General features: G+C 43.0%; 1 protein-coding gene across 1 annotated transcript in view; it reads right to left on the bottom strand.

Moving 5' to 3' along the window:
• Window positions 1-9,962, bottom strand: part of INO80 (INO80 complex ATPase subunit) — a 117,781-nt gene extending 107,819 nt beyond the window's left edge. The window contains exon 1 of the mRNA XM_037502237.2: window positions 9,922-9,962. The gene's annotated coding sequence lies outside the window, so the exon portion shown is untranslated. The remainder of the gene's footprint in view (window positions 1-9,921) is intronic.
• Window positions 9,963-14,201: the final 4,239 nt, after the last annotated feature.

Consider the following 14,201-nt stretch of genomic DNA (forward strand, 5'->3'; position numbering starts at 1 on the left):
ATACCACAACCTTCATTTTACAGATAAAGAAAATGGGCAGAAGTAACAGTCCAGGATTACACAGCCATAAGTGTTATAGAAGCAGGATTTGAATCCAAGTCTGACTTCAAAGTCCCATATACTTCACTACTCCAATATTGCCTGAAGCACCTCCAGAGGCTCCCAGGGCATAAAAATCACACCAATGGGGTATTCCAGGCATTAAATTAATTTATTCATTTACTTAGATCAATATAGACTTTAAAATGCTCATTTTACACTATAGGATACAATCCAATGCTGTTTATTTTGCTGCTCAGATTGCTCTTTCGGGTGGCTCCAGTGCTCCTCTGACATATCCTAATCAACATGGGGTTGTGGTTCTTGTGGTGGTTAACCGTGTTGGTGGTGGGTGTAGGAGCACTTCCTTACTCTCTGGCACTAAAAGACATTCCAGGCCCACCTTGTATATTTTCTGCTCCATTACTACAATTGTTACAGGGCAGGGAGAGGGGCAGCCCAAATCCCGCAAACCTGCCTATTCTATATGGGTTCTGCCATCCGCCACATCAACGCAAAACATATGAGACTTTAATGGGAAGGAACTTTAATACAACTAGGAAACAAGACAGGAAAGGCAAAGAATCTAGTTTCTAAATCAAGCACCCAAAGATACCCATCCCCTCGTGGGTAAAACTCCATCCAAATGGGATTGGCCCAAAGCAAGGCCCCAAAGCCTGCCACAAGTCTAAAGCACCTTCCAGTGGGGACCCACAGAAAAGAGTCAGAAACAAACAGACAAGCCCGGAAGGAAAAGAGAAAAATCAAAATCAAGATAAAAGCTGCCATGGTCACCTCCCCACGGGTCTCACCCACATCTGTGTCACCCAGTCCACGACCAAAAGGCAAGCGCAGTTTCTTCACATGTCTCTCCATTCCATGTGCCTCCACCAGGTCTCCTCCTGGCTCTCCATCCTGCTTCCTTCCTTCTCAGTCTCCTCTGTAGCTTCTTCTCTCCCTGCTCAGCTCCACCCTCCATTTGGGGTTTGGCCTGCCCCTCTCCCTGCCCTGTAACAGATTCAGTCATTTCTCCAAAGAGCCCTAGTTCCTTTTATTAGATAGTATTGTAACAGGGTGGTCCCCAGGAAAGGGGGAGGTTCCCTGCCCCACCCAAGGGAGGGTGGAGCTGAGCAGGGAGAGGAGAAGCTGCAGAAGAGACGGAGGAAGGAAGCAGGATGGAGCCAGGAGACCTGGAGGAGGCGCGTGGAGCCTAGAGACATGTGAAGAAACTGCGCTTGTCTTTTGGTCGTGGACTGGGTGACACAGATGTGGGTGAGACCCATGGGGAGGTGACAATGGCAGCTTTTATCTTGATGTTGATTTTGCTCTTTTCCTTCCGGGCTTGTCTGGTTGTTTCTGACCCTTTTCTGTGGGTCCCCACTGGAAGATGCTTTAGACTCGTGGCAGGCTTTGGGGCCTTGCTCTGGGCCATTCCCATATGGATGGACTTTTACCCACGAGGGGAAGGGTAACTTTGGGTGCTTCATTTAGAAACTAGACTCTTTGCCTTACCTGTATTGTTTCCTAGTTGTATTAAAGTTCCTTCCCATTAAAGTCTCATATGTTTTGTGTTGATGCGGCGGATGGCAGAACCCATTTAGAATAGGCAGGTTTGTGGGGCTTGGGCTGCCCCTCTCCCTGTCCTATAACAGTATTAGAAACCAAGAAACAAGCACTAGGTGTACTCTTGGATTTCTTTCAACCTTCTCAGCCAGGAGAACATAGGAATATGTGCATATATAAGCCCAAGTACACACACATTATCTGTAAATGTTTTAATATGAAACTACCTGTGTCTGTATTAAGCTAACAAACAGATTTGTAGGGAGGTCTCCAACTCTCATCCATTACCACATGGATAAGAAGCCTCTTCCCCCTGCTTATCTGTAAATTCCCTTCCAACAGTGAGAGGCCTATATCCTGTCATTCATTTACTTGTTCAATTGCGGTATACATATATTCGGTGAGAATCATCCTCTACTCTTTGGGATACAACTTTATCGGACACAATGCCATGTGCAGGATCTTTTGTTTAGGTCAGTACCCATCTCCCTCCCCTTTTTACTAAGGTTACTTCCTGCATTTGCAATACAATTAGATTCTCTTTTCAGAGTATGCACTCCTTTCTGGGATCACTTCACCTCTTACATGATTTTCATTTAATCTGCATACATTAAAGTTTACTTTTCTGCTATAAAGCCCTGTGGATTCTGATAAATGCATTTCATGTACACAACATTACAGTATCCAACAGAATGGTTTTAATCAAGCAGCAGCATTTTAACTGAATTAAATGGTAATACAATCCTCTATGAAAGCAGCAAGGTTGGGGCAGAAAGAGAAAGCTATGAGTGGAATGCTATTGACAAGTCGTGTATATATAGACTTTAGAACTATCAGTTATCCTCTTCGGGTCCTAAGCCTCTCTGTAAAATGACAAGGTTCATTTAGGTTATAAAATATAGCATTTATTAAACACTATGTGTCAGGGACAGTGCTATACACTTAACATGGATTAACTCATTTATTTCCAACAATTCTCCATAGAGATACTATTATTATCTCCATTTAAAAGATGTAGGTAAGGCTTAATAATATTAATTTGTACAAGATCACAACCAGGGAGTTGGCTAAAAACTCTAGAGCAGGAATCAATATAATACAGACTATATGTCAAATCCAGCCTGCTACCCATTTTTGTATATTCTGACAGATTAAAAATGGTTTTTACATTTTTAAGCAATTGCCAAAAAATGTATTTCATGACACAGGGAAATTATATGAAATTAAAATTTCAGTTACTGAAATTTCAAAAATTAAAATTCAGGGTCCATAAGTAAAGTTTTTTGGGGGGACCTCCTGGGTGGCGCAAGGGGTTAAGACACAGCATATGAAGCTATCAGCAGCCACTCTAGCATGAGTTCGATCCCTGGCCAGGGAGCTACCCACATGACACAGCAGACCTCTCTTGTCTTTCCCACGGCTCCCTTCAGCAGTGTATTTGTCAATCCACTGTTCTGTTCCCCACTCTCTCTCTGGTGAATCCTCTCACCCCCTGCACCTCTGGCCTGTACCCCAGTTCCTGTATGCATAAATAAATACATCTTTAAAAAAATAAAGTTTTATTGGAAAATAGTCCCACCCATTCATTTACATATCGAATAGGACGGTTTTCACACTACAAAGGCAGAATCTTGTACCTGCAACACAGGACTGACCATCAAAGTCTAAGATTTATCCTTTGACCCTTTACAGAAAAACTTTTCAGAGCCCCATTCTAGAGTCTGGCACACAATTGTTTTCTAAGAATGATTCTGAAAAGGCAAATTATTACTAGCTTTAGAATAACATTCTAGACGGAAATATGTTAGCACCTGCACTAAAAAGTTGTTGTTATAGTATGAAAAGCTGTGTGGAAGTTCCTCAAATTACTAAAAATGGATCTACCATATGATCCAGCAATTCTACTCTTAGGGATCTACCCAAAGGACACAAAGACATTAATTCAAAAGGAAACCTGTACCCTATGTCCACTGCAGTACTATGTCCACTAGCTAAAATATGGCAACACCCCAAATGCCCCAAAACAGATGAATGAATCCAGACGATGTGGTACATATACACAATGGAATACTACTCAGTGATCAAAAAAGATAAACGCATGCCATTTGCAACAACATGGATAGAGATAGACAGGCTTATACTCAGTGAAATAAGTCAGAGGGAAAAAGAAAAATATCAGATAGTTTCACTTATAGGAGGAATACAGGGAAACTGAAAAAAAGGTTCAAAACAAACACAAAACTTGCAGGGAACTATAGCTCTGAGGCATCCAGCAGGGGAGGGAGGGAAGGAAGGGTCAAATCAGGGGAGGGAAGAGCACAAGGGACTATGGTGAGGGTTCATGGGTGATGTGATGGGAGATTATGGGGACTACACCTGAGGGGAGAAATGAGATAGTGTACAAAAATGAACAATGTGAGAAAATTTAAAAGTTTAATCAATAAAAAATAAGCTGTATTTCCATTAAAAAAAGTTTAGCATTGTAAAAAAAATTTATTATTTAGTATTGGAAACCACCTCTGAGTTACAATCTTAAACAGAAAGATATTTCCATTAGTATATACTGGAATTCATTACATAAACACAAAGATTAGTGAATTGTAGCTTTTTATTGATGTATTTTCCCTGACTTATCTAAAAAAGACTTGAGATATTTTCTACTCTTAATATAAAGTCTGATTTCAATATTTCATATAAAACTAAAACTCCAGATTAAACTGATTAGAAACCCAAAATAAAACTGTGCTTTATAATCATAACTAACTCTTCTTGAGAGCACTAAGTTCCAGGTACATTGTAAACATTTGTTTGTACTCATTTATCATAATTATCTTCTGCTATTATTATCCTAATTTAACAAATGAAGAAAGTGAAGCTTAGATAGTTTTCCAGAGGTCTCACAGGTCATTGAGTCCAAGAACTAAAAGGGGTTCACAATATCCTAGCACATTACAATGCCTCTGTTAACAAGGCAGATTAAGGCTTTGAAACAAATGAAAAGAATGTCAATATATTTTAAAAAAAGAAAAAGTAGTAGTCATTCACATCAGCACCTCAAAAGAAAAACTTAGGTTTATACATCTCTATGGCACTGAGAATTGTGGAACTATCTTTGCAGAGCCCCTCTGTACTCTCCACACATACACACTTTGACTAATTCACCTGCATACCTCTGAGTATACCACTATCACTTGAGTGTGACAGATGTTCAAGAAATGGTTGTTGGGAGGCTCCAAAGGTATTCACTAGAGGTTGTAACCCTTAATTGTATCTGGTCTGTTCTTGAGCGTTCACTACTTACTGTGCCTGAATTTCATGAACAAACTACTCGTCTGGGCCTCCCCAGTGGCACAGCGGTTGAGCGCTGGGTTGCGAAGCTGCCCGCAGCCTCTGCAGCGCCGGTTCGATCCCCGGCTGCTCCCCGGCCACCGGAGGAGGGTCCCACATGGCGCGCAGACCTCTCTACCACCTCTCTGCCACCCGTTGCTCCCCTCAGCAGTGTACTTCAGTCCTTCTGCCTGCTCTGCTCCCCACTCTGGCTCTGGTGAATTCTCTCACCCTCCCGTGCTTCTGCCTGTACCCAGTGCTTGTATAAATAAATAAATAAATAAATATAAAAATAAAATCTTTAAAAAAAAAAAAAGTAAAAAACTACTCATCATTCAAGTCCTGTAAAACAACACTTATCTTTAAAGCTAATTCTACTTTTCCAAGATTATTATTCAAGTTTGTTTTTTTTTTTTAAATTCAATACAATTTAACCATAGTCCATCTGAGTCTTCACTATTCCATTGTGGAGTCAAATTTCTTTACCTTCTTATGAAAGCCTCAGCAAGCCCTCATCATTTATAATGCCATTTTCTGGAATCTTCCCTCCTGTTTAATTTGTCCTTCCTTGAAGTGTAATAATTGGAACCTATTCAATAAAGTGGATGTATTGTGGGTTTGAACCAAGACAAAGCAGGTCATTAGAGTAAGTTTTTTTTTCTATCTCTCTTGGGAAAGAGTAATACTTTTTTGGTCTTACTGGCAATAGTCAGGCAACATTCTCACAGTGATGTTCACTAGTCTTTATCCTAATGCACAAAGATGAAAGATTTACCACAATTTATCCTATCTAGCATTAACTTCTTACCCAGAATATTTAGTTGTCACTTGCAAACCTGGAAGCACTTAAAAAAAAAAACAACCAACAGCTTTAGCATCATTACCTAAAGGTGAACTCCATATTTACATACACTGAGGAAACCCTATATGCCATAACATCGTTCCTTCCTACTATATAATAATTTCCCCTCTTCCAAATCAAAACTAAATACATGTCCCATATATCATAGTCTTTGATATTCTTACTTCTTCAAAGATGAAAGTAAACTAACATTCACCAATATGCTGTTCTATAGTTAATATGTCATTGAATTTCAGAAGTGGAAATTATCCCCATTTTACAGATAAGAACAAGTTCAACAACCTACACAGTAGTTAAGCTGGACTCAACGCCCTATACTCCCCCAAATTCAAACAATACAAAGCAGTATTATCTCAATTAAAAAGTGAAAAAAGTGGGGTTCAAAACCAAGTCTTTCAAATTTTTATTTTTTTAACTTTTTTTTCTTTCAAAATTTTAAAGTCCAAAACCAGTATCTTGCCATTACACCACCATGTTTCTCCTTAAACTACACTTGCTGTTCTAGCAAGAGGTCACGTTTATGTTCTTATGGACATGAATTTAAGTCAATAATCCTACTTCATGTTATGGAACCCACTAGTTTGCCCACAAAAAAATAACTCGGCTCTTGTCCAGGACTCTACCATAGAGGCTCTTAAACGGGGGTACATGAACTTGGATGAAAATTATATCCTAATCTTCACTAACCTATTTTAACTGAAATTAGCATTTCATTCAATTTTGAATGTAGGAAGCCCACCACAGCAGTATTAGGACTGGCACTAGTGGTTTAGTAATAACAGCTAGTTGTTGCTTAATAATAAAAAGCAAATTTCTTACATTATAAAATGTTCTTTAACCTATATTTAAAAAGTGAATTGTATTTTATACATTTAGAAGTCATATTCTAAGTGGTTCCCAGGCTTCCTTAGATGCAACCGGGTCCAGTGCACATAAAAACAAATCTAAGAACCTTGCTCTACAGGTAGCCCATCACACATATGGGCCCCCTGGTGGTGCAGGGGTTAAAGTCAATGCTATGGAGCTATAAGCAGCCACTATGGCTTGAGCTCACCTTAGTTCCATCCTTGGCCAGGGAATTAACCCACATGGGGCAGCCAACCTGTGTCACACCAGCAGTATTTCACCTCAGAAGTGTTTTTCAGTAGATCTGTTAGGGGGAAAAGGATGTCCCAAAGCTAATTCCATATAGGCTTTGTGGACTCCACCCCCACCCCAGGTCAAAGCCAAAGACACTGGGAACTCCAAATCCCATCACCACCAAAGGGAAGGTGGCTGGGACCTGAGGGTGGGGGTTAAGCAGCCAGGTGGATATAAAAGGCAGACACGTGGGCTTTGGGGATCCCCCATTTTTGGCTCTCCGCCAGCTCACAGCGTCCGGCCAGCTCTGAGAGTAACTTTGGGTTTCCAGGTCGTCGGACGGGTAGGACACATTAAAGACTTTATTTCCCTATTTTCTCCCTGAGTTGTACATTTTCCTTACTTCCTTTTCTCTTGTAAATAAACCTTTTATTAACCTTTTGTGTGTGTCTGTAGTAAAGTATTCATAAGTCCCTTTAAAGCGCGCGGGTGAGGACCCACAGCCAGGAACCCGTTTAATATCGGGGTTGCTCTATAACAGATCCGCCTGTTATGCTCCCCACTCTGTCTCTGGTGAATGCTCTTACCTACCCCCCTGGACCTCTGGCCTACACCCCAGTTCTTATATGCATAAATAAAAATAAATCTTAAAAAAAAAAAAAAGCCATCGCACAGATGACCTGTCAATGTTTGGTAATGAAGATTTATAAAGTCATGTCACACATTTTATTCATTGTCCTCTAGTCAGTTAAAAACTGGGAGTTATTTTTCAGTATCGAAATTGTCAACTACATTTACTATTACTGATCTCCCTCTTCTGACCTAATGCATATGGAAATCTCTCCTTTGTACTTATTAAACCCAAGCATTAAGCTTCTTTGTGAGCAACTTTTCAATCCTGAACAAATCTGCATCATGATTAGCAAGTGAACAAAAACGCTTCTGTACCTGAACTTCTGACTTAATGTACTGCCAAGGTCTGAATGTTTGTATCCCTCCCATATTCATATGCTGAAATCCTAACTCCCAAGGTGATGGAGGTACTGTGTCCTCAAGATTAGAAATCCTACCCATAAATGTATAGTGTTTAGTATTAGCTCTTCTCATCCTCTGCATACTATATGGACTATCACGTCAAAATTCTTGCACTTAAATTCTGATTTTAAAACTTGTCATCAACTGCACTTACAAATTTTCTTATATAAACTAAAAGTGCTCTGTTAACACTATCCTATTCTGGCCACTAGAATATTCACTGCAACTCAGCATTACAGTTTGTACAAACTTGTATGTTAACATGTTAAATCCCTAAGCCAGTTTTAATCATCTGGTGAGCAGGAGAGTCATCTACTCCAACATCCCTAGCCTAGTCTACAAGTAAAAACAGTCAAAAGTTATTATGATATCTTTCCTAACAAACTTTCAATAAATCAAATTATAACACCACAGCTGATGATCTGTTACTTAGATTTAATCCCATTTCCATCCTGATTTACTAAAAATGTTAATTTTTTCTAATTAAATTTGTGCTTTGTATAGTTATTTTCTATCAAAAGACAAGAGACCTTTAAAAGTTGGTTTGGAGACTTATGAAATAAAATATAGATGAAAAAGACACAACAAAGTAAAATAATATAATTTAATCCTTAAAAACACAAATTCATTTCAGAAATATGCAACTTTTATTATATAAAATAATCTCACACTGTCATTTTATAGAAAGAGCTTGAGAATTTCAAGCACCAAAGGCAACCAGAATGGAATACTAATTGGCAATGAAAAAGGAAGTCCTGATACATGCTACAACATGGATGAACCTTGAAAATATGATAAATGAAGAAAGCCAGTCAGAAAAGACACAAATTGTAGGATTCCATTTATATATGTTTAGAATAAGTAAGCCTACAAAGACAGAAAGTAGATTAGAGGTTGTAAGGAACTGGGGTGGGTGAGGAGTAACAGCTATGAGGGGGTGTTCTTTTTTGGGGATATCTTTGGGTTAGTGATTATAGCTGTATAATTCTACGACTGTATTAAAAAAAATCACTGAACTGCACACTTTAAAAGGCTGAGTTCTTGATATGTGAAATGTATTTACCAATAAAGCTGTTAAAAAAAAAAAAAGCTGCCACTAGTAAGCCACGGTGAAAATTTCCTAGGCACAGAAAATCATTAAAGTCAAAGCAAAAGTAGAGGCGTTACCTTTGCTGCTAGCAAGGTCACCCGCCTAATTGCGTCTCCCATTCTATCAACAAGCACACGAAGTTCAAACTAGACAGGGCATAATCAAAGAAGAGATTCGGGGCACAGTTGGCTGTAAACTAGGAGTGAACGCCTTCTTAGGTCCTATCGCTCCTCAACTGTAGGGGGCTTCCACCCTCGGTGATTACGGAAGTAGTAGTTTTCAACGGCAACCTCAAGAAGGAATGTCAAAATAGGATGACAATTGCCTAGAAGCCTCACAAATACCCAAAAGACCAGAAGGGGTGTCCCTTGCACACTCCTAAGTCTGCGCACGTGTTAGGCAGCCCCCACCCAATACCAACAAGCACCGTGCACCATTCACCCGGATCCCAACTTGCCGCCCATACACTGACATACCAGCAAGCCCCAGGACCTCATTTGTTTAAAAGGACAGACATAACCCTCGCCAGGATCCCACTCGAGCCCAGCCAGCCCCCGCCCTGCCCCACCCCACCCCCAAATCCACACACGTGTTAGTCCGACACCGCCCCACCGGGTCCCACGTGCACCTGGTCTAACACACTCCCCACGTGTGGGCGCCCCACGGGCTTCCTCGGCTGCCTGAGGTCACCCGGTGACCCCGGGTCTCCAGAGGTATGAGAGGGCAAGGACAAGGCCCAGGTCCCTAAGGTCCCAACCCTGCGGGGAGTGTCCACACCCATCCTCGCTACTATCCCCAATAGATCCAAGGGCCGGGGGCGACGGCCCCTTTAAGACACGGCCCAGTCGTCGCCCGCAGAGAGGGGCGCAACAGGGCCTACACAACCCCCCTCCTCCGTTAGCCCGCCCACGTCTAGTCGTCTCACCTCGGGCCGCCGGGCCCCGCCGCCGCGGCGGCGGCGGAGGGGGGGCGGGGAGCGGGCGGGGTCCGGAGGGGGGGGTCGCCCCGCCGACAGTGGAGCCGCGGTTCACTCTCTGAGGCCGTGAGACCGTGACTGCGTTGGGCGTGGACGCTCCTAGCTCGCTCCCTCGGCGGCTCCTGGGACCCCAAGATGGCGGCGGCGCTGAGGCGGCTGCGGGCGCTGGGCCGGCGGCGGCGGCGGCCACTTTCACTCACTGAGAGGAGCGGAGCAGGGACACGGGGAGCCATGGCGGGGGGGAGGAGAGGCGCCATAGCCAGGCCAGAACAATCGAGCCGCTACTCGGCTGGCTTACCCCCACCCCGCCCCCGCTCACTGCTAGTCGCCAGCCCGTGGCCACCCGCAGTGCCGCGGTTGTCGGCCTCGTGCAGCTCGCACCCCGCAGCTGTCGCCTGACGCCCCGCGCGGACCGGGGTTCGGGGGGAGACCCCGATCCATGCCATCTGAGTGCAGATTGGTCGGGGCTGAGACTGGCGAAGATTGCCGAAAGGCGGCGGGGAGGAGGAGGAGGATGTCATCGCTAGAGTGAGCAAGCAGATCTCGCGGGAGGAAATGTCGCGATAATTTCCAGTCCTGCAACCGCCTCGGAGATTACTTTTCCCGGAAGTAACGTCAATCGAAACGGCCCGGGATCCTGGGAATAGTCGCTCCTGCGGATCCCTGTGATCTAGCTTGCCAGCGGCTACCCACTCGGGTGGGCTCAGTTGAAGGGAGGGGTGGCTTGGGGCTGATAGTTCATGCTGTTTCTGGCCGCTTTGGGCGTAGTTGCGCGTCGTCGTCGGAGTCCCTGCAGTGTAGAGGCGCGGCTGTGCAGTACTTCGTTGGGGGCTCCCCTTTGGGGTCGGGACCAAGACCTCCTTGGGTGGCTGTTAGGGCAGATGCATAAGTGAGAGCTTTAGAATTCAAGGAATTAGGAACACACAAACCTGTAGTCGAAAATGCTTCCCGGATCTCACACCCACACAGTGAGCCTTTTTGAAAAGGGCGTGAATTAGCCGGGGTCGACTTCATGGTTGGAGCCCCTGCCAGCCCCGTTTCCGAAAATGAATGCAATTCCATTGCCAGGGTCTGTGGTGAGAAGTACCTACTGTCGAGCCTGACTGCTAAGGATTGGAACTTAAGTTAACTCGTTCAGTTCCCCCAGGTCTCTTGCTTTAATCCATTTCGATCTGACCCTTAGCATTTAAACGTGAACAGTATTTGCTTAGCATTAATTACCCTTCTTGTGTTAAATCCACAGTACTTGAAAGGTTAATTATGTTGAAAGCAAACTACAGTATTTGGCCCTTTGCGTATGAAATAAGGGGACATGACAAAACATCGCTCAATTTCGTGCAAAACAATACAGGGATTAAACCATAAGTTAAAGTGATTGATTTCCTACACAGGAAGGGTGGAGAGAAAGGGAGGAATACCCCTTTTTGTATAGGACTATTAACAACTGTAGTAATGCTTCATATAGCTACCCAAAATAACGTGAAACCAAACAATAATACTTGGGTAACACTGAGCTGTTTGGAGCATAGATCAAAAGAAAAAGAAGAAAAGTCAGTAAACGGGTGGGAGGGTAACCAAGTATATAGTCCTTTAACATTTTTTTTTTTTAAGATTGATTTTATTCATACAAAACCTGGGGTGTATGCTAGAGGTATGGGGGAAGTGAGAGGACTCACCAGAGACAGAGTGGGGAGCAGAACAGGCTGTGAGATACACTGTTGAGGGGAGCAGAGGGCCAGACAGGAGAGGTCTGCTGTGCCATGTGGGTTAGCTCCCTGGCTGGAGATTGAACTCCTGATGGGGTGGCTGCTTATAGTTTCATAGTACTGAGGCATAACCCCTTGTGCCACCAGGGAGGCCCTAGTCTTTTAATATTTAAATGTAAGTTATCCTTTTTATTTCTATTGCTGATTTGTGTTTAAAAGTTTGTAGGCTGAAAGTTTGATGCAGGTTTGGACTAAAATCAAGGTGTTGGTGTGGCTGGTTGCCTTAATTTCAGGAAACTCTAGAGAATTTGTTTTCCTTATTTGTCTTCCACAGGTTGCTTGCTTTTCTTTGCTCCTGACTCCATCTTCAAAGCCAGGCAAGGCAGGTTAGGTCCTAGTCACATAACCAGCCAACTGTCTTTAAGAGAATCCATGTGATCACATCTGGCCCACCAAATTAATCCAGAATGACCTTCCAGTTTTAAAATCAAGTGATTATCAACTTTAAGTTCACCTGCAAACTTAATTCCTCTTTCCCATGTAACCTAATCACAAGTTTTGGGGACATCCTTGGGGGCTGGTTATTCTACCCCCCATAGGTCCTAGAACTGATAATATACAACTCTTTCTACATCACTTTAACACTTTCGTTCTCTAATAGAATCTTGCATTCTTGATCAAAAGCCGGTACAGTGGCCTCCCTGGTGGTGCAGGGGTTAAAGACAGCACTATCAAGCTATTGCCAGCCAGGGAACAACCCACATGGCTCAGCAGACATCTGCCTCACCCACTGCTCCCCTCAGCAGTGTATTTCAATATATCTGTCTGTTCTGCTACCCACTCTCTCTGGTAAATCCTCTTACCCTTGGCACCTCTGGCTTACACCCCAGTTCTTGTATGAGTAAATAAATAAATCTTTTTAAAAAAATAAAAGGCCGGGCCTCCCTGGTGTCGCAAGGGTTAAGACGCAACCTATGAAGCTGTCAGCAGCTTCTGCAGCACAAGTTCGATCCCCTGCCAGGGAGCAACCCACATGGCACAGCAGACCTCTCCTGACTTGTCCGCTACTCACCTCAGCAGTGTATTCCAGTTCATCTGCCTGTTCTGTTCCCCACTCTGTCTCCGGTGAATCCTCTCACCCCCTCACACCTCTGGCCTGTACCCCAGTTCTTTCATGCATAAACAAATCTTAAAAAAAAAATCCGGTACATTCTTTGCCTCAGATTTTCTGTATCATAATGTTTAGTCTACAGTGTGTTTATAATTTGGTTTAAATCAAGATTTAATGTTTTCCAGAAATCTTCATATTTGCAGTTCATTGTCACATACTCTGTTTTCTATCCAAATAGAGGAATCTCTTTGGCTTTCATTAAATATTGTTCACATTCAATTTGTAATATTTTATTAGGGTAATGTTTAAAACAGTAGAAAATAAAATGTGTAGATTTATTTAATGATCATTTTGAGGAAATTTTGTGCTGTCCGTTCACTAAGACACATATTTCCGATTATAAAATAGTAAACAAAACCTCTGATGTGTGGGGGACAAAGAGCACCCATAACTGAATATAAACATTAAGGAATGAACTTAAGAGTTTTACAAATGAGTAACATAACCACTCTGCAGGGAGTGGGGAAGAAAGAACTCACCTAAGTGAGGGAAACCTCTTGACTGGATATTAACCATAAGACCAACTGAAGTAAATGTACATGCTGTGCACATCCACTTACTGATTCTCATGGAGGACGGGGAGGGACAATGTTAGCAATTGGAAACTACTTATAAATGTGCTAGAATTAAATAAATATAGATCATAAGCTGGATTTCTCATTGGAGAAAAAGTTAATAAGAAAAAGGGGAAAAGCAGGGCCTCCCCGGTGGCTCAGCGGTTGAGCGCTGGGTTGCGAAGCTGCCCGCGGCCTCTGCCGCGCTGGTTCCATCCCCGGCTGCTCCCCGGCCACTGGAGGAGGGACCCACATGGTGCGCAGACCTCTCCTGCCGCCCGCTGCTCCCCTCAGCAGTGTACTTCGGTCCTTCTGCCTGCTCTGCTCCCCTCTCTGGCTCTGGGGAATTCTCTCACCCTCCCGTGCTTCTGACTGTACCCAGTGCTTGTACAAATAAATAAAAAAAAAAAATAATAATAAATCTTTAAAAAAAAAAAAAAGAAAAAGGGAAAAGCAGCAGCAGCCTTTCTGCCCGCCCCGCCCCCCGTGCCTATGCAGTTGTTTCTCTTTACAAACCTGTCCCTTTCAGGGCCAACTTTTTCTGCCCACTTGTGTATATGCAAGTGTCCTTTATTCTTTCCTCCTCTTTATAATAAACCTGCGTTTTTGGATACAAAGAAAAAGAAAAAGGGGAAAGCTAAAATGAAGCCTGTATATTGGAAGGAATCTGAGGTATGTTGGAATTTCAGTAACTACAGGAATATAGGTTGATATGTATGTGTGGGTTAGTATATATTTACTAGTTCTGTCCGCTGAGAGTATCTAGAAGCAATGATCATTACTATTACCCAGATCCTG

The sequence above is a fragment of the Talpa occidentalis genome, unplaced genomic scaffold (genome assembly GCF_014898055.3).
Source record: "Talpa occidentalis isolate TD23 unplaced genomic scaffold, MPIMG_talOcc4v2.1 talOcc4.11, whole genome shotgun sequence".
NCBI lineage: Eukaryota > Metazoa > Chordata > Mammalia > Eulipotyphla > Talpidae > Talpa > Talpa occidentalis.